Source organism: Schistocerca nitens, chromosome 10 (assembly GCF_023898315.1).
Source record: "Schistocerca nitens isolate TAMUIC-IGC-003100 chromosome 10, iqSchNite1.1, whole genome shotgun sequence".
Classification (NCBI taxonomy): Eukaryota; Metazoa; Arthropoda; class Insecta; order Orthoptera; family Acrididae; genus Schistocerca; species Schistocerca nitens.
Window position 1 is genome coordinate 192,944,378 of NC_064623.1, and position 23,894 is coordinate 192,968,271.

Consider the following 23,894-nt stretch of genomic DNA (forward strand, 5'->3'; position numbering starts at 1 on the left):
TTAAGTGGGAGATGTGTCTCAGAGCTGGATAGTGAGAGATGGTGACGCGAGACTGGACGCGCACGTAGTTTATGTATCAGCCGATAGAGGACAGTATTGGATAGGGGGACTGTGATTTTAGTTTCGATTGTGCCCACTAGAGTGCACTAAAGTAATAGAATGTTTTTCATAAACTGTTCTAGTATCTTCATAAAGTGTTATTATGTCTTTTTATGTATGTAAAATGTTATAAATGTGTTTTAGCAGTAGTAATGATTCGTGAGTGTGGTTTAAGCTTAATATGAAGATAATTGTTTAACGAGTTATGTAGTAGGATTTAGTGTGGGAACATTTCGAAGAAGTATGGATATGGGCAAAGGGGATTTTTGTAGAATAGATTTGTAAAGTAAGTTTATGGTAAAGGAAAAGTTAATTCAGGCACGAATAACAATAGTAAATAACTTTATGCATAAGCAAAACTTCAGCTTATTAGATAATTACGTCGGTAAAAAGTGCAGTCGTTAGGTTTACTATTTTGCGATTGGTTATTGATGAAAAGCGCGGATTGAAGCGGAAGAATGTTGTTTTGCTATTGGCTGTTGAGTAAACTGACCAACGGTAAAGCAATATTCTTCGCGCGCCTTTCTCTGCTGGTAGAGAAGACTTAGAGTATTCTAGAGAAGAGTCGGGGCCTAGCCATGAAACAGTTCGGATGTGTGTAGTAGTAGTTCCGAGAAGTTGCCGGATCTAGCAGTGTTGTAAAATGACGGCATAATTATTCCGATGGGTGTGTAGAAATTTCGAAATTCTTAAGAGAATTTTGTGACAAGAAAAGACATATATTCTGCGTGGCGTATTGATCAGGTCGGTGGCTAAAAACTGTGACTACATTAGGTACCGACAGACTTAATATTTGGCGAGCATTCTCAACCAAAAACAATACGTATTTTTGTAGCTATTACGTTTTCGGGAAATGTAACACCATAAACTTGCTAACGTGAGTGAAAGGGATTGTGAGTGACTGTGTTAAGACTAGCACGGGCTTGGCAGTGATACTTGTTCACCTAAGTTTCAGAATATATTAATTAAGGACAAAATTTTCAACCTTTCATTTCGTGTCAAAACTTTATTCCGAAACATAGATTAGTGACTTTAATTGCAGCCTGGTTCACGTCGAAGTACAGTAGGTTTCGCTCGGCTTCCCTACTGATGATCTGCTGAGACAATGTTCACAGGTAGGTGCAGGGTCGTCGTAAAGGGACGGAAAGGACCGCGCCACCGCAAGATCTAAGGTTTACTACAAGGAGGATATTTAACTCCTCTATTTTTCGACCTACATGACGTACATAGTAGAGAAGGTATTTTATTACTTTATATACTGAAGAGCCAAAGAAACTGGTATAGGCATGTGTATTTAAATACAAATATATGTAAACACGCAGAATTTGGAGCTGCGGTCGGAAGCGCCTATAAAAGACAACAGGTGCCTGACGCAGTTGTTAGATCGGTTACTGCTGCTACAATGGCAGGTTATCAAGATGTGAGTTAGTGTGAACGTGGTGTTATAGTCGGCACACGAGAGATGGGAGACAGCATCTCCGAGGTAGCGATGTAGTGAGGATTTTTCTGTACGACCACTTCACCAGTGTACCGTGAGTATCATGAATACGGTAAAACATCAAATCTCCGACATCGTGCGGCCGGAGAAAGGTCCTGCAAGAACGGGACCAACGACGACTGAAGAAAATCGTTCAAGGTGACAGAAGTGTAATCGTTCCGGAGAGTGCTGCAGATTTCAATACTGGGCCATCAAATGTCAGCGTTTGAACCATTCAAGGAAACATCAACGCCATGGCCTTTCGGACCCGAAGGCCCAGTCGTGAACCCTTGATGACTGCGCGACACAATGATTTACGCCTCCCCTGGTCCCATTAACACCGACATTGGACTGTCCATGGCTATCATGGCTGGAAACTTGTTGCCTGGTCGGACGAGTCTCGTTTCAAATTGTATCGAGCGGATGGACCTGATGGAGACAACCTCATGAATCCATGGACATTGCATTTCAGCAGTGGACTGTTCAAGCTGGTGAAGGCTATGTAATGGTGTGGGGCGTGTGCAGGTGGAGTGATATGGGACCCCTGATACGTCCAGATACGACTCTGACAGGTGACACGTACGTACGCATCCTGTCTGATCACCTGCGTCCATCCATGTCCATTGTGCGTTCCGACAGACTTGGGCAATTCCAGAAGGACAAAGCAACACCCCACACGTCCAGAATTACTACAGAGTGGCTCTAGGAACAGTCTTCTGAGTTTAAACACTTCCGCTGGCCACGAAATTCCCCAGAAATTGACATTATTGAGCATATGTCTGACAACTTGCAACGTGCTGTTCAGAGGAGATATCCACGCCCTCGTACTCTTACGGATTCATGGTGGAAATTCCGTTCAGCACTACTTCAGACATTAGTCGAGTCCAAGCAACGTCATGTTGCGGCACTTGGGCGTGCTCGCGGGGGCCCTACACGATATTAAGGACGTGTACCAGTTTCTTTGGCTCTTCGTGTATAAAGGCATGGCGTCTGTTGTGTAGAGATCGTATATTAGATCAGTGTTTCAGTTCCATTTTGACTACACAATACTAGCCGTTTTCCATAAAAAAACGGCTAGTGCTGTGTTCAGTGGAACAAGCTGATGGATATCTTGAAGAGGAAAGGAGTAGATTGGAAAGAGAGACGACTGATTCAGAATCTATATTTACACCAGAAAGTAAGGATAAGGATTGGAAATGAAATGTCAGAAGGAAGCAGCATTGGACGAGGTGTTAGACAAGGTTGTTGCCTTTCCCCGCTGTTGTTTAACGTATACCTTGAACAGATTATTGCGAAAAGCTTAGATGGGAAAAGAGGAATATGTATTGGTGGAAAGAGAATAGAATGTATAAGATTAACTGATGACATGGTATTACTGGCAGAAAGTGAGCGGACAGTAAATAACATGCTCAAAGATCTGAATGGAGCGTGTGTGGAATATGGGATGCAAATAAACACAGCAAAAAGAAACAGTATGGTCATCAGTACAAGACGCAGACTGTCCAATATTAAAATAGGATAATCTACCATTAGCCAAGTAGGTGCATTTAAATATCTTGGAAGCATAGTAACTGAAGATTTGAGATGTCACCAGGAGGCGACAACTCGAATTGCCAGAGCCAAGGAGGCATTCAGCAGAAAGAGAAGACTGTTGTGGCAAATTAGATAAAGGTCTAAGGGAAAGGCTTGGCATATGTTTTGTCTGGAGTGTGGCACTCTATGGGGCAGAAACATAGACACTGAGACGAGAGGATGAAAAAAGGTTAGAAGCATTTGAGATGTGGATGTGGAGGAGAATGGAGAGAATAAGCTGGAAGGAAAGAGTGAGTAATGAAAGAGTATTGGAAAGGGACATTCATTGAGAAAGGAATGCTTGCTAGCAGATGCTTTGGAAGGATTGGTTTGTGGGAGAAGACTGAGAGGAAGAAGGAGATACAAGATGATAGACGACATAAAGGGAAGAGGAAATTATGCAGACCTGAAGAGGATGGCAGAAGAGCGGACAGCCTGGAGAACTGCCATGTGGAAACCTGATGATGATGAGTGCTAGCCGAGTGACTTAACGTTGCTTTGTTTTCCGTACATACGACGGAGGAAAACCGTTAGCATTGAAAACAGTGTCCAGTCGTCTCGAAATGGATAAACACAAGTCCCGTGTGCTTTTCAAGGGTACCTTATGCCGTTCTTCCTGCAAAACAGTGACACGTTCAGTTAACAGTGATGGAGGTGGACAGCTTCTCTCCAAAGCAGGCAGCAGAATCTAAGTAATGTTGATATCTGGTGACTATGGGGATCAGGGGAGATGCGAGAGTCCATCCTCGTTCTCGTAAAACCAGCCATGGACGCTTCAGACTGTGTGCTCAACGGTCCTGTCATCTTATAACTTAGCGTCCCTGTCGGGGAACAAGCACTCTACCACAGAGGATCGACCTGATCAGCGAAAATGGTCACGTAACTCTTGGCAGTAGAGTGGTCTCGCAGAGTAACCGTGAGACTCCTGAACTACCACGATATGGCTGCCCGAATCGTCACCCAAACCCCGCCATCTTTCACTCTTGCGACGTAAACTCTACCAGAAGTTGGGAACAGTCGTGATGACACATCCGACCAAGCCCTTTTCTTCCGTTGCTCCAAGTTTAAACGCAGCCAAAACCTCTCAGACAAACAGAAGCTAAGCGATGTCAAAGTTAGCGTAAGGAGGGCTATGCGAGAAGCGTTCAGTGAATTCGAAAGTAAAATTCTATGTACCGACTTGACAGAAAATCCTAGGAAGTTCTGGTCTTACGTTAAATCAGTAAGTGGCTCGAAACAGCATATCCAGACACTCCGGGATGATGATGGCATTGAAACAGAGGATGACACGCGTAAAGCTGAAATACTAAACACCTTTTTCCAAAGCTGTTTCACAGAGGAAGACCGCACTGCAGTTCCTTCTCTAAACCCTCGCACAAACGAAAAAATGGCTGACATCGAAATAAGTGTCCAAGGAATAGAAAAGCAACTGAAATCACTCAACAGAGGAAAGTCCACTGGACCTGACGGGATACCAATTCGATTCTACACAGAGTACGCGAAAGAACCTGCCCCCCTTCTAACAGCCGTGTACCGCAAGTCTCTAAAGGAACGGAGGGTTCCAAATGATTGGAAAAGAGCACAGGTAGTCCCAGTCTTCAAGAAGGGTCGTCGAGCAGATGCGCAAAACTATAGACCTATATCTCTGACGTCGATCTGTTGTAGAATTTTAGAACATGTTTTTTGCTCGAGTATCATGTCGTTTTTGGAAACCCAGAATCTACTATGTAGGAATCAACATGGATTCCGGAAACAGCGATCGTGTGAGACCCAACTCGCGTTATTTGTTCATGAGACCCAGAAAATATTAGATACAGGCTCCCAGGTAGATGCTATTTTTCTTGACTTCCGGAAGGCGTTCGATACAGTTCTGCACTGTCGCCTGATAAACAAAGTAAGAGCCTACGGAATATCAGACCAGCTGTGTGGCTGGATTGAAGAGTTTTTAGCAAACAGAACACAGCATGTTGTTATCAATGGAGAGACGTCTACAGACGTTAAAGTAACCTCTGGCGTGGCACAGGGGAGTGTTACGGGACCATTGCTTTTCACAATATACATAAATGACCTAGTAGATAGTGTCGGAAGTTCCATGCGGCTTTTCGCGGATGATGCTGTAGTATACAGAGAAGTTGCAGCATTAGAAAATTGTAGCGAAATGCAGGAAGATCTGCAGCGGATAGGCACTTGGTGCAGGGAGTGGCAACTGTCCCTTAACATAGACAAATGTAATGTATTGCGAATACATACAAAGAAGGAGCCTTTATTGTATGATTATATGATAGCGGAACAAACACTCGTAGCAGTTACTTCTGTAAAATATCTTGGAGTATGCGTGCGGAACGATTTGAAGTGGAATGATCATAAATTAATTGTTGGTAAGGCGGGTACCAGGTTGAGATTCATTGGGAGAGTGCTTAGAAAATGTAGTCCATCAACAAAGGAGGTGGCTTACAAAACACTCGTTCGACCTATACTTGAGTATTGCTCATCAGTGTGGGATCCGTACCAGATCGGGTTGACGGAGGAGATAGAGAAGATTCAAAGAAGAGCGGCGCGTTTCGTCACAGGGTTATTTGGTAACCGAGATAGCGTTACGGAGATGTTTAATAAACTCAAGTGGCAGACTCTGCAAGAGAGGCGCTCTGCATCGCGGTGTAGCTTGCTCGCCACGTTTCGAGAGGGTGCGTTTCTGGATGAGGTATCGAATATATTGCTTCCCCCCACTTATACCTCCCGAGGAGATCACGAATGTAAAATTAGAAAGATTAGAGCGCGCACGGAGGCTTTCAGACAGTCGTTCTTCCCGCGAACCATACGCGACTGGAACAGGAAAGGGAGGTAATGACAGTGGCACGTAAAGTGCCCTCCGCCACACACCGTTGGGTGGCTTGCGGAGTATAAATGTAGATGTAGATGTAGATGTTTTAAGTTTCGAGACCTGTTAAGGGTACTTGCATCACCGAAGAATGGTTTTGGATTTCCAGTTCGCCTTCCAGTTCCCTGCTTACGAAGCTTCCGTGGTGCTGTTTTTTCGGTGCAGGGTTCGCCAGTCCGTCACTGAGTTGTGCAGTGACCTCTGAAGCTGTCGTCATCTTGTTTTCTGTCACTGTCCATCATGAACACTCCAGTCACACTTTCGTGCTCGTTGTGAGATAGCAGATGATGGTTTTCCACTTTCCTCGTATGCCGTACAAATTTTTGATAAAGAGCCTTATACACTTCGGCTTTCTTGGTTACAGAAGCCCCCACCATATAAGCACCGACAATTTGCCCACGTTCGAATGCACTCAGCTACGAGATAATGCATTCACACACACTCTCCTGATCACGACTGAAACATATTGGGGTCACTGCATACGTGCCGATCATGGTCAAGTACAACAACCCAATTTCCAGCCTTGGCTAGCATCAGCATTTATTTTTAAGCATGCACTTCTGGCGGCGTTGCCGTATACTGGTCCAGTCCATGTACGAGGGTCACTCCAAAAGAAATGCACACTATTTTTGTAAAAATACAGTTTTCATTCCGGATGTGTGAATGATTTACAGTGTGTAGATACATCCTTCACGCTTGTTTTCAAACTTAATTCAACCTGTTCCCGTGAGTGGCGCCGTCACAGAATGTCTTCAAGATGGCTGCTACATTGACGTTCGTCAGAAGCAACGTGCTGTCATAGAATTCCTGTGCTGTGAAAATGAGACAGTGGGAAACATCCACAAGAGGTTGAAAAAAGTGTTAGTCGGTGGGCAAGCAGGTTACGTGATGAAAGCGGGCACGGCAATATTGAGGATTGTCCTCGCAGTGGCAGGCCTCGTACTGCACACGCTCCAGACAATGTGCAGAGAAGTAACGAATTGGTCACTGCTGACAGCCGCATCACAGTGAACGAATTGTCACGCTACGTTGGGATAGGGGAAGGAAATGTTTGCAGAATACTGAAAGTGTTGGCGTTGAAAAAGGATTGCGCCAGGTGGTTTCCCACGATGTCGACAGTGGCTCACTAAGAAACAAGAAAAACGGTATGCAGAGAACTTTTGGAACAGTACAAGAATGGTGAAGATGAATTTCTTGGAAGAATTGTGACAGGTAATGAAACATGGCTCCATCATTTTTCACCAGAGACGAAGAGGCAATCAATGGATTGGTATCATGCACATTCACCCAAGAAAAAAAAAAAAAAAATCAAAACTACACCTTCTGCTGGAAAAGTTATGGCTACGGTATTTTTCGATTCCGAAGGACTCTTGCTTGTGGACATCATGCCAAGTGGAACCACCATAAATTCTGATGCATATGTGACGACACTGAAGAAACTTAAAGTTCGTCTGAGTCGTGTTCGACCACATCGGCAAAAGCAGGATGTTTTGGTGTTGCACGAGAATGCACGGCCACATGTCAGTCAAAAACCATGGAAGCGACAACACTGAAAAACCCGCCTTACAGTCCTGACCTGGCTCCATGTGACTAACATCTCTTTGGGAAACTGAAAGACTTTCTTCCTGGAAGAAGATTTGAAGATCACCCTTGTGCACGATGCCAAACAGTGGCTCCAACAGGTTGGTCCAGAATTTTACCGTGAGGGTATACAGGCGCTGGTTCCAATATGGCGGAAGGCAGTTGGGAGGGATTGAAATTATGTGGAGAAATGAAAATATTCTTCCTAAAGGATGTTTCTACACACTGTAAAACATTCAAACATGTAGAATAAAAGATGGATTTTTAAGAAAATAGTGTTCATTTCTTTTGGAGTGAGCCTCGTATGTGTTGCAGTGCATACACGTGCCTGCTTTGACGTACATTTTCTTGACCAGTACAACTTGGATATGACATATTTTTCAAAGATTATTTTATTTTATTTTCAGTTTAGTTATTTTGTTACAGTGTGTTTAAAATTAGTGGAATATTCAGCTCAACCATCTACCAATCAACAAAACCCAGTCCCCCACTGCCCAACCACGTTACCTGGTACGCCAACGAGAGGATGAAATTAGTGACTTCGTGCTACTTCCGTTCTAAAGTGACCCATGACGGACGAAGCGAGAGGAGATAAAAAGTAGAGTAGCGTATGCAAAGGGCACATTCCTGGCCAGAGAAAATTACCTGTACCAAACAAAGACCTTACTGATGAAAAAACTTCTCAGAATGTACATGTGCAGCACAGCATTGTATGGTAGTGAATCACGGGCAGTGAAAAAACCGGAACAGAAGAGAATAGAAGCATTTGGAATGTGGTGCTACAGAAGAATATTTAAATTTACGTAGGCCGATAGGGTAAGGAATGAGGAAGCTCTGAGCAGAACTGTCGAGGAAAGAAATTTGTAGAAAGCACTGAGACGAAGAACGAACGGGATGATAAAACGTTTATTAAGGAATAAAAGAATAACGTCTAATGCACTAGAGGCAGCTGTTGAGGCTAAAAACTGTAAGGCGAGACAGACACTGGAACACATGCAACAAATAATTGAGGACGTAGGCTGCAACAGGTACCACTGTCAGATGAAGAGATTAGCGCAGGAGAATAATTCGCATCGGGCGGCATACAAACAGTAAAAAAAAAATAAATAAATAAAATAAATAAAATATAAAAAAAAGTGTGCTTGTGGCGTGCAGATCACGGTGCGCCATATTTTATTGGACTGCTTTTTATTCGCTGACCAGCGGACTGCAGTGGATTTGCCGGCGGATCTGCAGTCTATTTTGTGCAATGATCAAACGAATGTGGTTCAAGTTTTGTGAGTTTTCCCACGTTTTTAACAAAATTTTGGGGAGATGTTTCTAATGTGTCAATGGGGTGGCTCACCCACGTTTTTTGTAAGTGGTCAGCCAGTCACCTTTCCCTGTGCTGTTCTTTTAGCTCTTCTGTGTTTTGTTTCCCCTGTGTTTTAATTTATTGAATAGCTATCTTAGCCTCCTCATTGGTTTTAGTGCATGTGAGAGTGCCTGTGCGATAGAGTGATTGTGTGGTGATTTAGAGTGCATGCGTGTACGACAGATTTTGTTCTCATCTACATTCGTTTGTTTTCCTAAATGTTAGGACGCTGACAACCTCGCCGTTGGGCGCCAATAAGATCCCAAAACACACACACACAATAAATAAAAAGAAAATAAAAAAAATAAAATAATAAAAGAAAAAACTGTGGAAAGGTTTCTGACGACGTTGCTCACAAGCATCTTCTAATCAAATTGCGTGTCTATCGAGAAGAGCTGTGCAGCTGGATTCGTGATATCCAGTCAGAAAGTTCGCAGCTATTGACCGTAAGTCATGCAGTGAAACTGAAGTGATATTCGGAGCTGTCAGTGGAAGTGTTATAGGACACAATATATGAGATTTGGAAGACAATCGGAGCAGCACTAAGATCGTTTGCAAATGGTGCTGTCATATTCTGTCTAGTACAGTCATCAGAAATGAAAACGAATTACAAAATGATTTGGACTAGATACCTGCATGGTGCGAAAATGGGAACTGACCCTAAGCAATAAAATGTGTTGCAGGTCTTACACATGAGTAAATTTAGATTATACGATAAATCAAAAAATTTGTCGATTCAACCAAACAGCTGCGGATTAAAATCACAAATAACTTAAAGTGGATGATCTTAGGGAAAATGTTGTGGAGGAAGAGAACCACAGACACGTTTCGTTGATTGTACACTTGGAAGGTGGAAGGTCCGTCGGATCTACTGAAGGGACAGCCTTCACTAAGCTTGTCTGCCATCTGCGACGTATGGGACGCTTACCACATAGGATTAACAAATTTCACAGAAGGGCAGCTCTTTTTGTATTACCGCTGAATGGAGGAGTGAGTTTGACTGATGTGATAAGCGAACTGGTTTGGCAGTCATTCACCCTAAGACGTTTCTCGTTGCGGGGAGATCTGTTCATAAAATTTGACTCACGAACTTTCTCCTCCGAGCGCAAGGCGTTTTGCTCCCTCTCACTAATATTGGGAGGAATGACATCTTGCGAAATAAGAGAAATTGAATCTCGGACGATAAGATTTAGTTCTGTTTTTGCCACGAGATATCTGAGAGTGGCACGGTGGATAAGTAGTCTGAAAGATCATCTATAAACATGCGTTTATCACTTAAACAGGCCTGTATACGTTCAATATTTATTGAAAATACTGATTTGGCGAACCTTCAATATATAAAAGCGACATCACGTAATCAATAATACTGACAAATGTTGTCAGTTGACAACGTGGTGTTGCAAGGCTAAGATGTCGAACATAGAAAAGAATGCGAATACTGCAGTTACATTATTTACAGTTTGCAAGCAACAGAAAACAGTGAAAAAGAGAAAATGGGTCCGAGAGTGATTGAAATGAAGGAGCGACTGGTCGTATGTTATTGTTGTTGTGGTCTTCAGTCCTGAGACTGGTTTGACGCAGCTCTCCATGCTACTCTATCCTGTGCAAGCTTCTTCATCTCCCAGTACCTACTGCAACCTACATCCTTCTGAATCTGCTTAGTGTATTCATCTCTTGGTCTCCCCCTACGATTTTTACCCTCCACGATGCCCTCCAATACTAAATTGGTGATCCCTTGATGCCTCAGAACATGTCCTACCAACCGATCCCTTCTTCTGGTCAAGTTGTGCCACAAACTCCTCTTCTCCCCAATCCTATTCAGTACCTCCTCATTAGTTATGTGATCTACCCATCTAATCTTCAGCATTCTTCTATAGCACCACATTTCGAAAGCTTCTATTCTCTTCTTGTCCAAACTATTTACCGTCCATGTTTCACTTCCATACATGGCTACACTCCATACAAATACTTTCAGAAATGACTTCCTGACACTTAAATCTATACTCGATGTTAACAAATTTCTCTTCTTCAGAAACGATTTCCTTGCCATTGCCAGTCTACATTTTATATCCTTTCTACTTCGACCATCATCGGTTATTTTGCTCCCCAAATAGCAAAACTCCTTTACTACTTTAAGTGTCTCATTTCCTAATCTAATACCCTCAACATCACCCGACTTAATTCGACTACATTCCATTATCCTCGTTTTGCTTTTGTTGATGTTCATCTTATATCCTCCCTTCAAGACACCATCCATTCCGTTCAACTGCTCTTCCAAGTCCTTTGCTGTCTCTGACAGAATTACTATGTCATCGGCGAACCTCAAAATTTTTATTTCTTCTGCACGGATTTTAATACCTACTCCGAATTTTTCTTTTGTTTCCTTTACTGCTTGCTCAATATACAGATTGAATAACATCGGGGAGAGGCTACAACCCTGTCTTACTCCCTTCCCAACCGCTGCTTCCCTTTCATGTCCCTCGACTCTTATAACTGCCATCTGGTTTCTGTACAAATTGTAAATAGCCTTTCGCTTCCTGTATTTTACCCTTGCCACCTTTAGAATTTGAAAGAGAGTATTCCAGTCAACATTGTCAAAAGCTTTCTCTAAGTCTACAAATGCTAGAAACGTAGGTTTGCCCCTATGTTATTATACTGACTGAAAGCAGAAGCAGAGACGCAAATGATATCATCAATTAGATTCCGATGAGTCCTCCATCGTACGATAAGTCATAAATGTTGATACGAGATAAAACAGAGAAGCAAAAGAGGTTAATGAGAGGGGCAATCGCAGTCGACGAGAGATCAGAAGTAACTTCTAGATTTCTGGTGACTTGCAGGCCATCCGAATGCTTCACGTTTAGTTCTGTAATAATAGGAAAAATTCTGTGGGAACCCGTGAGGTAATTATACACTTTGCGATCAAACGTATTCGGACAGCCCCCAAAAAATACGTTTTTCATATTAGATGAATTTTTCTGCCATCTGCTGCCAGGTAATCCATCTGAGCGACCGCAGTAGTCATTACATATAGTGAGAGAGCAGGGTGGTGCGCTCTGCGGAACTCACGGACTTCGAACATGGTTAGGTGATTGGGCGTCACTTGTGTCATACGTCTGTACGCGAGATTCCCAAACTCCTAAACATCCCTAGGTCCACTGTTTCCCATGTGACAGTGAAGTGGAAACGTGAAGGGACACGTACAGCACAAAAACGTACAGGCTGGCCTCGTCTGTTGACTGACAGAGACCGCCGACAGTTGAAGAGGGTCGTAATGTGTAACAGGCACACATCTATCCAGACCATCACACAGGAATTCCAAACTGCATCAGGATCCACTGCAAGTACTATGACAGTTAGGCGGGGCGTGAGAAAACGTGGATTTCATGGTCGAGCGGCTGCTCATAAGCCACACATCATGCCGGTAAATGCCAAACGACGCCTCGCTTGGTGTAAGGGACGTAAACATTGGACGATTGAACAGTGGACAAACGTTGTGTGGAGTGACGAATCATGGTACAAAATGTGGCGATCCGATGGCATTGTGTGGGTATGGCGAGTGCCCGGTGACGTCATCTGCCATCGTGTGTAGTACCAACAGTGAAATTCGGAGGCGGTGGTGTTATAGTGTGGTCGTGTATTTTATGGAGGGGCCTGGCATCCCTTGTTGTTTTGCGTGGCCTACATTGATGTTTTAACGACCTTCTTTCTTCCCACTGTTGAAGAGCAGTTCGGGGATGGCGACTGCATCTTTCAACACGATCGAGCAGCTGTTAATAATGTACGGCCTGTGGCGGAATCGTTACACCAAAATAACATCCCTGTAACGGACAGGCCAGCACAGAGTTCTGACCTGAATCTTATAGAACATCTTTGGGATGTTTTGGAACGCCGACTTAGTGCCAGGCCTCACCGACCGACATCGATACCTCTCGTCAGTGCAGCACTCTATGAAGAATGGGTTGCTATTCCCCAAGGAACCTTTCAGCGCATGATTGAACGTATGTGTGCGAGAGTGGAAGCTGTCATCAGGGCTAAGTGTGGTCCAACACCATATAGAATTCCAGCATTGCCGATGGAGGGCGCCACGAACTTGTAAGTCATTTCAGCTAGGTGTCTGGATACTTTTGATCACATAGTGTATCTGCCCGGTACGGACATATTCACGCAATTAGCTGTTGAACTGTTCAGCTGTGTGTGAATTCTAAGGGATCAAACTTTTGAAGTCATTGGTCCCTAGACTTATACACTAATTAAACTAAATTACTAATTTATGCTAAGGACAACGCACACACGCCCATGCCCGACGGAGGACTCGAACCTCTGGCGGGAGAGGGCGCGCAATCCATGACATGGCGCCTCTAACTTCGCGGCCACCCCGCGCGGCAGGATATTAACGTTAAATCTCTTTTTCTTGCGGTTTGTGATAATATAGTGAAACTGATACGTATTTCATAGACCTTTTACTAGTCACTATAGGTATCCGACATATTTCTCGAAGTGGAAGACATTTTTCAAACTGATATGAAATTCTTTGTTAAAATTAACAGAGTAAGCAGTGTCATTGAGAATCCTCCGACGACCACACTGAAGTGATACATACAATGTTTACCATTGCATAGGCCTATCAAAGTCGTGTTGCGTTAGAATGATGCTTGAAAAATTTAATCAAACTGAAACCTCCCCTTAGAAAAATTTATGAATTACTGTGCTGATAAACCCCTTACGTTATTTGATTTTCAAACAGCTGAGCAAAACTGAACGTACTCAGACATTTCTCTCTTTATTTATTCTGATCATCACTAAACTGACACACAATATTTTTAGCGCAACGCTGTCTTTCAATAATCCCAACAAAAGAATGGCCCTGACTAGCAATAACCTATACCTTTCATGAATCACTTACCTCACAAAAATCTTCGTTACCCGAACTACTGCAATACAGCGAGGGCCAATACTGCCAGCTAAATAAAAGATTCTAAATACTGAAGGCAATAACTACTGATAGGCATACTTAGCAAATGAAAGATTTTGATAGGCTCACCTCGAACTGCGCAACGCGACGCGCTCTTCACATCCAACTGCCCAACACTACAATAGCGACTATTGCAACAATGCTAACTAGCCACAGACAGCACACATCACAGCCAGTGATTTTCATACAGAGCGCTACGTGGCGTTACCAACATAAAAACTAAACAGCCCTTACAAGACGTACGATAAGCAGAAAGGCGAATTGAAAACGTGAACAGCGGTCATTGACGCTATGTGGTTGGTTCATGAAGCTCTCTCAACATCTGACCTTACTTAAAAGCACATGTTCAATATGTACTGACAATACTGAGAGTATTTCGATGACCGTCAATACCATTCGTCGGTATTTCTAGTATTGACAATACGTCGACACGCGCCCTCGGGCGGAGAGTACAGTGGCGATTTGATGGTATCGTGAACGTGCGAGGGCCCCTTAAGTGTGAATCGCAATATAATGATGTCTTGAAAAAAAAATAACTACCAAATTTCATAATTTTTAAGTACTTTTATTTACGTTACTAGAGTCGGTGCCTCATTGGAACCTTCTACAGGCCCCTAGACACGTAATTGGGTCAGTTGTCTAGTCATTTGTGTTATTTGGGTTTGACATTGGGGGCGATCTGACGGTTATATTTTGTTGAAGAATCAAGTCTGCCAAAATCGCTAGCAATTCTTTTTATTACTGCTGTAGCCGCCACTTCATACATCGTAGCGCCTACTGCATAGGCATCCCACTTTACGTGTAACCAACACGGGATGCCTACATCACAGGGCATATATTCACCAGGAAAACCTACGTCGTCTGTGTTGTCAACACAAATATGTACCGGCGGTCACAACACATTACCGGGTCTCCACCAACGGCCGCTAGGGGCCGCTACCGGTTCGCGGAACCTGCAGAACAGCTTCACCAGAGGTCGCAGCCAGCCCAGGAACTACTTCGATAAGACAGGCATGTGACCGCAATTAGATCCGGCAGATACATCCGCCAAACGGGCTTTACAGGGCGGCGCACCGCTTGGAAGTTTACAGACCTGCCACCACGGCAGTCGCGGCCAGATGAGTCTTCTAGCTGGTCCATCTCTTTCGGGTGGTCTTTATATAGTCGACGAACCTCTTGATATTGTAGAATTGTTTCATTGTGGTGAAGAAACGGGTCTTTGCTATTATTGTCTGTTATTTTATATTTGTGACGATCCACAGTTGGGGTCGAGTCTGTTGTTCTTCTGGAGATTGTATTATTGTTTCGTTTTGGTGAGTCCAGCAAATTGTTTTCGGGCTTGTCTTCCGCATTTCAATTCCGCCAGCGCAGATACTTCAATTACTATGACTGGTTTTGACAGATCTACGCTGTCATCATCGGAACGAGCTGGTGTTCGTAGACTTCTTCTCGGTAAACGTCGACTCTTCACATCAATGGGTTGTCGTTAGAGGTGCGAAGAGTCCACATCTACCGAGAAGTAACAACGGAAACGACTGGATGACTCACCTAGTTTCGTGTACAGAGGTCTGAAGGTGGTGGCACCGAAACTGGTAGCGTATGAAATAAAACGGCGACTGGTGGTATCCATTTTCTTCAAGTCCTCGATGTCGCATTCCGATACCATCACACAAGATGGAATTACAGAAACATATTGATGAAATTGTAACCCCATACATAATGTGATCAAAAGTATCCGGACACCTGGCTGAAACGACGTACACTTTCATGCCGACCTCCATCGGTAATGCTGGAATTCAATATGATGTTGGCCCACCCTTAGCCTTGATGACAGCGTCCACTCTCGCAGGCATGCGTTCAATCAGGTGCTGGAAGGTTTCTTGGGGAATGGCAGCCCATTCTTAACGGAGTGTTGAACTGAGGAGTGGTATCGATATCGATGTCGGTCGGTGAGGCCTGGCACGAAGTCGCCGTTCCAAAAAATACCAGAGGTGTTCTATAGGCCTCAGGTCAGGACTCTGTGCAGGCCAGTCCATTACAGGGATGTTATTGTTGTGTAACCACTGCTCCACAGGCCGTGCACTATGAACAGCTGCTCGATCGTGGTGAAAGATGCAGTCGCCATCGCCGAATTTCTCTTCACCAGTGGGGAGCAAGAAGGTGCTTAAAACGTCAAAGAAGGCCTGTGGTGCGATAGTGCCAGGCAAAACAACAAGAGTTGGAAGCCCCCTCCATGAAAAACACCACCACACCGTAACACCACCGCCTCCGAATTTTACTGTTGGCACTACGCACGCTGGCAGGCGACGTTCGCTGGTCATTCGCCATACGGACACCCTGACGTTGTGTACCGTGATTCGCCACTCTACGCAACGTTTTTTCTCTGTTCACTCGTACAAAGTTTACGCTCCTTACACCAAGCGAGGCGTCGTTTGGCATTTACCGGCATGATGTGTGGCTTACGAGCAGTCGCTTGAGCATGAAATCCAAGTTTTCTCACCTCCCGCCTAACTGTCATAGTACTTGCAGTGGATCCTGATGCAGTTTGGAATTCCTGTGTGATGGTCTGGATAGATGTGTGCCTATTACACATTAGGACCCTCTTCAACTGTCGGTGGTCTCTGTCAGACGCCTGTACGCTTTAGTGCGGTATGTGTCCCTTAACGTTTCCACTACACTATCACATAGAAAATAGTGGACCTAGGTGTGTTTAGGAGGGTGAAAATCTCGCGTATAGACAATGACACAAGTGACACCCAATCACCTGACCACGTTCGATGTCCGTGAGTTCCGCGGAGCGCCCCATTCTGCTCTCTGGCGATGTCTAATGACTACTGAAGTCACTGATATGGAGTACCTGGCAGTAGGTGGCAGCACAATGCACCTAATATAAAAAACGTATGTTTTTGCGGGTGTCCGGTTACTTTTGATCACATAGTGTAGGTGGAATGCTCTCGGGTGAATGACAGGATCACGAGGAGAGTGGCCTGCCTTATATGGATGCTACTCCAGCTAGATGTGCAAAAGAAAGCTTCTGCGAAGTAATACCGCGAAAGGCTAGGGTCCAGTTTTGGAATCCCGGTCGGACACACAGGTTTACAGTACCAAGAAACCTAGAGAAGCTTTCTGTTGTGTAAGGCCCTCCAATACATTGAAGAGTATGTCCAGTGAAACGCTTAAGTACAGATGTAGGAGAAGATGCATTCTTGCACTTAAACATATATATCTCCAAAAATATTACAAAAAAATGGTTCAAATGGCTCTGAGCACTATGGGACTTAACTTCTGTGATCATCAGTCCACTAGAACTTAGAACTACTTAAACCTAACTAACCTAAGGACATCACACACATCCATGCCCGAGGCAGGATTCGAACCTGCGACCGTAGCAGTCAAAATATTACAGCTAAAAGTAGTAAAACTTGAGACTATCATGTACAACATAATGCTTGATATTCTGTCCAATTTTTGTTTGAAAATATGCATCGGCATTTTACAGGGGTTTGAATTTTTGTTTACCATTGTTCCTATAGCGTACTTTTTCTCGTAAAATAATCAAGCGAAAAACTAGAATTTTATAGTTTACATCTGCGTAAGAGACTAAGAAAACATTTTAAGATCATAGTTGATCAAAATTAATTTTTCAGTCTTGTGTTACCCGGGACTGGTCTATTTTTCTCACATTTTAGAGGAGACACTTTCTCAGCGAAAAGATAACGAATAAGTGCAGCACAGGATTACTCATTAATTAATTCATAAGATCTATGTCAAATTTCAGGATGTTAATTTTTATAACTTCTGAAAAGAGATACATTGTAACTCAAAAAGTCAGTTTATGACAATACGCATTTAAAGTTTTTATTTCAATTTTTGACAATATTGCTATTTGTCTAGTGACTAGTGTGCTGTCCACATCCATAAAATTTATTCTCTTCCTCGTCTTCCTGGAGTAATCTCTTCCCCTGCTTCCTTTACCTAGCCAACTTTTGCATTTTTTCTTGTGCTGCCTGAGTTTTGTCTATTCGCGCTTCATCGATGCTTCTGAGTATCTTCACTGTGTATGCAACTGGATGGAAGTGTAGTCTCTGCAGACACTTAATCCTACCGACATTTCCACTACTGAACACTAAAGAAGCATGACATGCAGCTTTCTTCACAACGATTGATTACACAAATACTGTCACTTCCATTGTACAGTCTAAGACATTTTGACCCACAATTACGGTGTGGACGTGGAACATTAATCACATAGCCAAGTATTTCTAAGTCAATTAACCTAAATCCATAGAAAACCTCGTCTTTTGCACTGCTCATAGCATCAGGAATGCTTTAAACAGTCTTCTTCTTCCATAAACACAGTCACTGTCGAAAATTGTTCTTCACACTTAGGAGCAGCACTGTAAGACTGTTATTTTAATCTCCTGTACCTTTCGAAATTTCCTCATTTTATGAATATGCGTCTACCGTTACGACCGCTTTGGAGCAAAATGGTTTGATACATGCAAAACTAAAAACTGAAATCAGTTTGTAGCACGTACTGTTAAGAAAACCACTTAGTTAACAAAGGAACAGGCAAGGGTGAGCCTTCTCGCAGCCTTCTAGACTCATCTGCGGTTCGTTTAGATTGTGTGGACGACAAATTTCTAGCGTAGAGAAGATGTGGACCACAGCATAGAAAGAGGGGCGTGGCAGGTGCAGACGCCCAAACAAACTTTTTTAAAATATATTTCTAGCCAGAATTCGATTATGAAATTTCGCGACGTTATTCTTAAGGAATCAGTATAATAAATTACGCAACAAAAAAAACGAATTTTGATACGTCAGCTTACCTTTGCTTGTTCCTTTGTTTACTACGTCGGTTTCTTAACAGTACGTGCTAGAAGCTGATTTCAGTTTTTAGTTCTGCCTTACATCAACCCTAAAAAAAATTCAAATGCCTCTGAGCACTATGGGACTTAACTTCTGAGGTCATCAGTCCCCTAGAACTTAGAACTACTTAAACCTAACTAACCTAAGGAAATCACACGCATCCATACCCGAGGCAGGATTCGAACCTGCGACCGTAGCGGTCGCGCGGTTCCAGACTGTAGCGCCTAGAACCGCTCGGCCACTCCGGCCGGCTCAGCCCTTCAAGCTACAGTAATTGTTTGTAAAGTAATTGAGGTAAACACAGTGAGCCGTGCTTGGCTCGTGTTCCTACCATCATGTTTTGTACACCCTGTTTTAACGTACTTCCACCTCACTACGTTAATTTAAGTTACTACAGTCACTGAGTTGATGCTTTGCCTGACCGGGAGCGGCGCTAGCAGCGCGTATCGATACATCCCCTCTCGTAGTATCTTTGCTCGACTGCTATTACTTCCCGGTCGGTCAGTCGAAAGTGAGTTCGGGCCGCGAGTTCGGGTCTGCCAGCCAGTTGGAACGCGTCTGGAACGCAGTCCGGATTTGCCAGTCGGGGAGTTGCAATGCGGCACTAGTGCAGTCGGGTTGGAGCTGTGAGGTTTGCGTCGACGTGGTTCGCCCGACCATTGCCGCCACGTATCTCTCGAGCCGGTCCACGGTCTTGGTGGATCGTCGGTCGGTCGTCCTACAGGACGACGCGTTTTGGCTCGCCGATCGTTCATAAGTCGTGTGTGTGTGTGTGTGTGTGTGTGTGTGTGTGTGTGTGTGTGTGTGTGTGTGTGTGTGCATCGTTTCCCGATTTGTCTTCGTGCGTGCTTAGTTACTGTCGGGTATCATTCAGGTCTTCGTGCAAGTGTTTGTCAGGTTGTATATGTAGTTGGTGTTATTTCTACTGACGACTATTCTAGATGTTGTCGGCATTCTGAGGGTAGTCGGTCGGTTGGTGAGAACCAGGGAAGTTGTCTCCGCGCGGTGCAGTCGGCTGGGTCTGCTGGCGGTCCGGGCTGCACGGCTGCGAAAGCCGGACTGAACTACACTCCTGGAAATGGAAAAAAGAACACATTGACACCGGTGTGTCAGACCCACCATACTTGCTCCGGACACTGCGAGAGGGCTGTACAAGCAATGATCACACGCACGGCACAGCGGACACACCAGGAACAGCGGTGTTGGCCGTCGAATGGCGCTAGCTGCGCAGCATTTGTGCACCGCCGCCGTCAGTGTCAGCCAGTTTGCCGTGGCATACGGAGCTCCATCGCAGTCTTTAACACTGGTAGCATGCCGCGACAGCGTGGACGTGAACCGTATGTGCAGTTGACGGACTTTGAGCGAGGGCGTATAGTGGGCATGCGGGAGGCCGGGTGGACGTACCGCCGAATTGCTCAACACGTGGGGCGTGAGGTCTCCACAGTACATCGATGTTGTCGCCAGTGGTCGGCGGAAGGTGCACGTGCCCGTCGACCTGGGACCGGACCGCAGCGACGCACGGATGCACGCCAAGACCGTAGGATCCTACGCAGTGCCGTAGGGGACCGCACCGCCACTTCCCAGCAAATTAGGGACACTGTTGCTCCTGGGGTATCGGCGAGGACCATTCGCAACCGTCTCCATGAAGCTGGGCTACGGTCCCGCACACCGTTAGGCCGTCTTCCGCTCACGCCCCAACATCGTGCAGCCCGCCTCCAGTGGTGTCGCGACAGGCGTGAATGGAGGGACGAATGGAGACGTGTCGTCTTCAGCGATGAGAGTCGCTTCTGCCTTGGTGCCAATGATGGTCGTATGCGTGTTTGGCGCCGTGTAGGTGAGCGCCACAATCAGGACTGCATACGACCGAGGCACACAGGGCCAACACCCGGCATCATGGTGTGGGGAGCGATCTCCTACACTGGCCGTACACCACTGGTGATCGTCGAGGGGACACTGAATAGTGCACGGTACATCCAAACCGTCATCGAACCCATCGTTCTACCATTCCTAGACTGGCAAGGGACTTGCTGTTCCAACAGGACAACGCACGTCCGCATGTATCCCGTGCCACCCAACGTGCTCTAGAAGGTGTAAGTCAACTACCCCGGCCAGCAAGATCTCCGGATCTGTCCCCCATTGAGCATGTTTGGGACTGGATGAAGCGTCGTCTCACGCTGTCTGCACGTCCAGCACGAACGCTGGTCCAACTGAGGCGCCAGGTGGAAATGGCATGGCAAGCCGTTCCACAGGACTACATCCAGCATCTCTACGATCGTCTCCATGGGAGAATAGCAGCCTGCATTGCTGCGAAAGGTGGATATACACTGTACTAGTGCCGACATTGTGCATGCTCTGTTGCCTGTGTCTATGTGCCTGTGGTTCTGTCAGTGTGATCATGTGATGTATCTGAGCCCAGGAATGTGTCAATAAAGTTTCCCCTTCCTGGGACAATGAATTCACGGTGTTCTTATTTCAATTTCCAGGAGTGTACGTGTTCGAGTGTTAATTATGAAGAGTTATATTGAGGAAGAATTATTACTGAATTTTTCCAAGATATTAATTTTCAGAAGAGTTTGATTTCGATTTTTGAATCTTAAAGGTTTTACAGTCTGATTTTAATATTGGAAAAATAAGATAACTTTGAAGAATATAATTTCCAAGAAGAAACAAACGACATCTAAATTTCAAAAGTTTGCGCAAACCAGTTGGTCTGAGTGACGTAATTTTGCACAAACGACTCAACTGAAGGTGTTTTAATTACAGTTTCGTTCAAGAACCTTTTATAGAGAACTTTAAAAGAATTTAAAAATTCTTTTGAAGTGTTTTGTAAACGACGTAGGTGACGAAGTCGCACATGGTCATATTTCAAACAAGAATGATTGAGTCATACGCGTCGTTACACTACATTGGCTGCAGTGAATTGTACTCTGTTCACGGTTGAAGTTCTTTAAACGATCCTTCAAAAATAAAGCTTACCAACCATGAGAGTGTAACAAAAACGTTCCTCGTATGCTACTTGGCACTGACACACCAGGGTCAGGTTACGTTCGTCGTCAAGCTTTGCGCACCAGTGAATTTGTGGTGGGGAACACCTCGTTGACGTGACGGGTCCGCCAAGTCGACGTTCGGAAGCCCACGACACCGTGGCCGCAGCGAGGAGTTCGCCATATGCGTCCCGGCGCAGGTTGCGTGAGGCGCGGGTTGGTCCGAGGTCAGGTTTCCCGGGCGCTGTAAAACACTTGCAGGGCAGCCGCGCGGAGACAAAGGACGCCGGCCGGCAGCTGTCGCCTCCGCCCCCACACCGGGTCGCGGCCGCCGCCTCCTTCACTGGCCGCCGAGGCTGTTAGCAAGACTCTGTCTGTGGCACAGCGGTTCAGAACGGCCTAATCCCTGGCCAAAAGTCGAAAAGTGAGAGTAATAATTCCAAATTTTTCAGTTTTAGGTGTTTGGGGTCGCTGATTACGAATTTGATACCAAAATTATAAAACTCAAAAGGTGGACTTATTGTACGTAACGTAAAAATACACTACCGGCCATTAAAATTGCTACACCACGAAGATGACGTGCTACAGACGCGAAATTTAACCGACAGGAAGAAGATGCTGTGATATGCAAATGATTAGCATTTCAGAGCATTCACACAAGGTTGGCGCCGGTGGCGACACCTACAACGTGCTGACATGAGGAAAGTTTCCAACCGATTTCTCATACACAAACAGCAGTTGACCGGCGTTGTCAGGTGAAACGTTGTTGTGATGCCTCGTGTAAGGAGGAGAAATGCGTACCTTCACGTTTCCCACTTTGATAAAAGTCGGATTGTAGCCTATCGCGATTGCGGTTTATCGTATCGCGACATTGCTGCTCGCGTTGGTCGAGATCCGATAACTGTTAGCAGAATATAGAATCGATGGGTTCAGGAGCGTAATACGGAACGCCGTGCTGGATCCCAACGGCCTCCTATCACTAGCAGTCGAGATGACAGGCACCTTATCCGCATGGCTGTAACGGATCGTGCAGCCACGTCTCTAACCCTGAGTCAACAGATGGGGACGTTTGCAAGACAACAACAACCATCTGCACGAACAGTTCGACGACGTTTGCAGCAGCATGGACTATCAGCTCATAGACCATGGCTGCGATTACCCTTTACGCTGCGTCACAGACAGGAGGCGCCTGCGATGGTGAACTCAACGACGAACCTGGGTGGACGAATGGCAAAAACGTCGTTTTTTCGGATGAATCCAGGTTCTGTTTACACCATCGTGATGGTAGTCAGTTCTACTCCCGTTCTCTAATCTGAGATTCCGGCCGTATTTGTGCATCCGCACTGAAGACGATGGACCCACTGCCCAGTTAGGCATATCAAGTAATGTGAACGTGTGGTGTGTGCTCTTTCGGACACGTCCGAGCGAACAGACAGCACACGTTCATGTAATATGCCGGATTGTTTTCATCTGAACCTCCAGCAGTCAGCCCGGCCCCGTGTGGTGCCAGCACCCCACCAGAAGCATAAGCGGCGCCGCAAACAGGGCTGCCATCGCTGTACCACCTGTTTCTGCGAGACATGTGCCTCCACCAGTATTCTTCCACCGGGTAAGTATTTAGGTCGCCACCCGGCTACTCTCCAGCCAGTTTCACAATCCTGGCCTACACCGACTGCGTCTGGCAGCTCATCAGTCGTAGAACATTCCTGGATTATGCAGGCAGCCGCTCTCCGCAGCCCATCAGTCGCAGTTCACAGGGGCCCACACTTACGTCACACTCCGGCTTACACCGGTCGCAGCTAGTAGGTCATCTATCGGAGTATGTTTTGCAGAACCCGGCGAGCAGCGTCTTCCCGCAGCGTCTGTGGACTACATACATCCGTGGGCGCCGTCTCTTGCACTGTCGCCCACGGCCTCACAGACTTCGGACTTCACCCACCGTCGCTGGCGGCCTGTCAGCCAGAAACAAGCAGTGAAACTTCACGTCCCAAGAAACTATGATTTTGTACTCTGCTCCTGGGCTCAATAAACGTACAGTTATTCTTCGCTACATCTACATCTACAGGGTGAAAAGTACACTCCTGGAAATTGAAATAAGAACACCG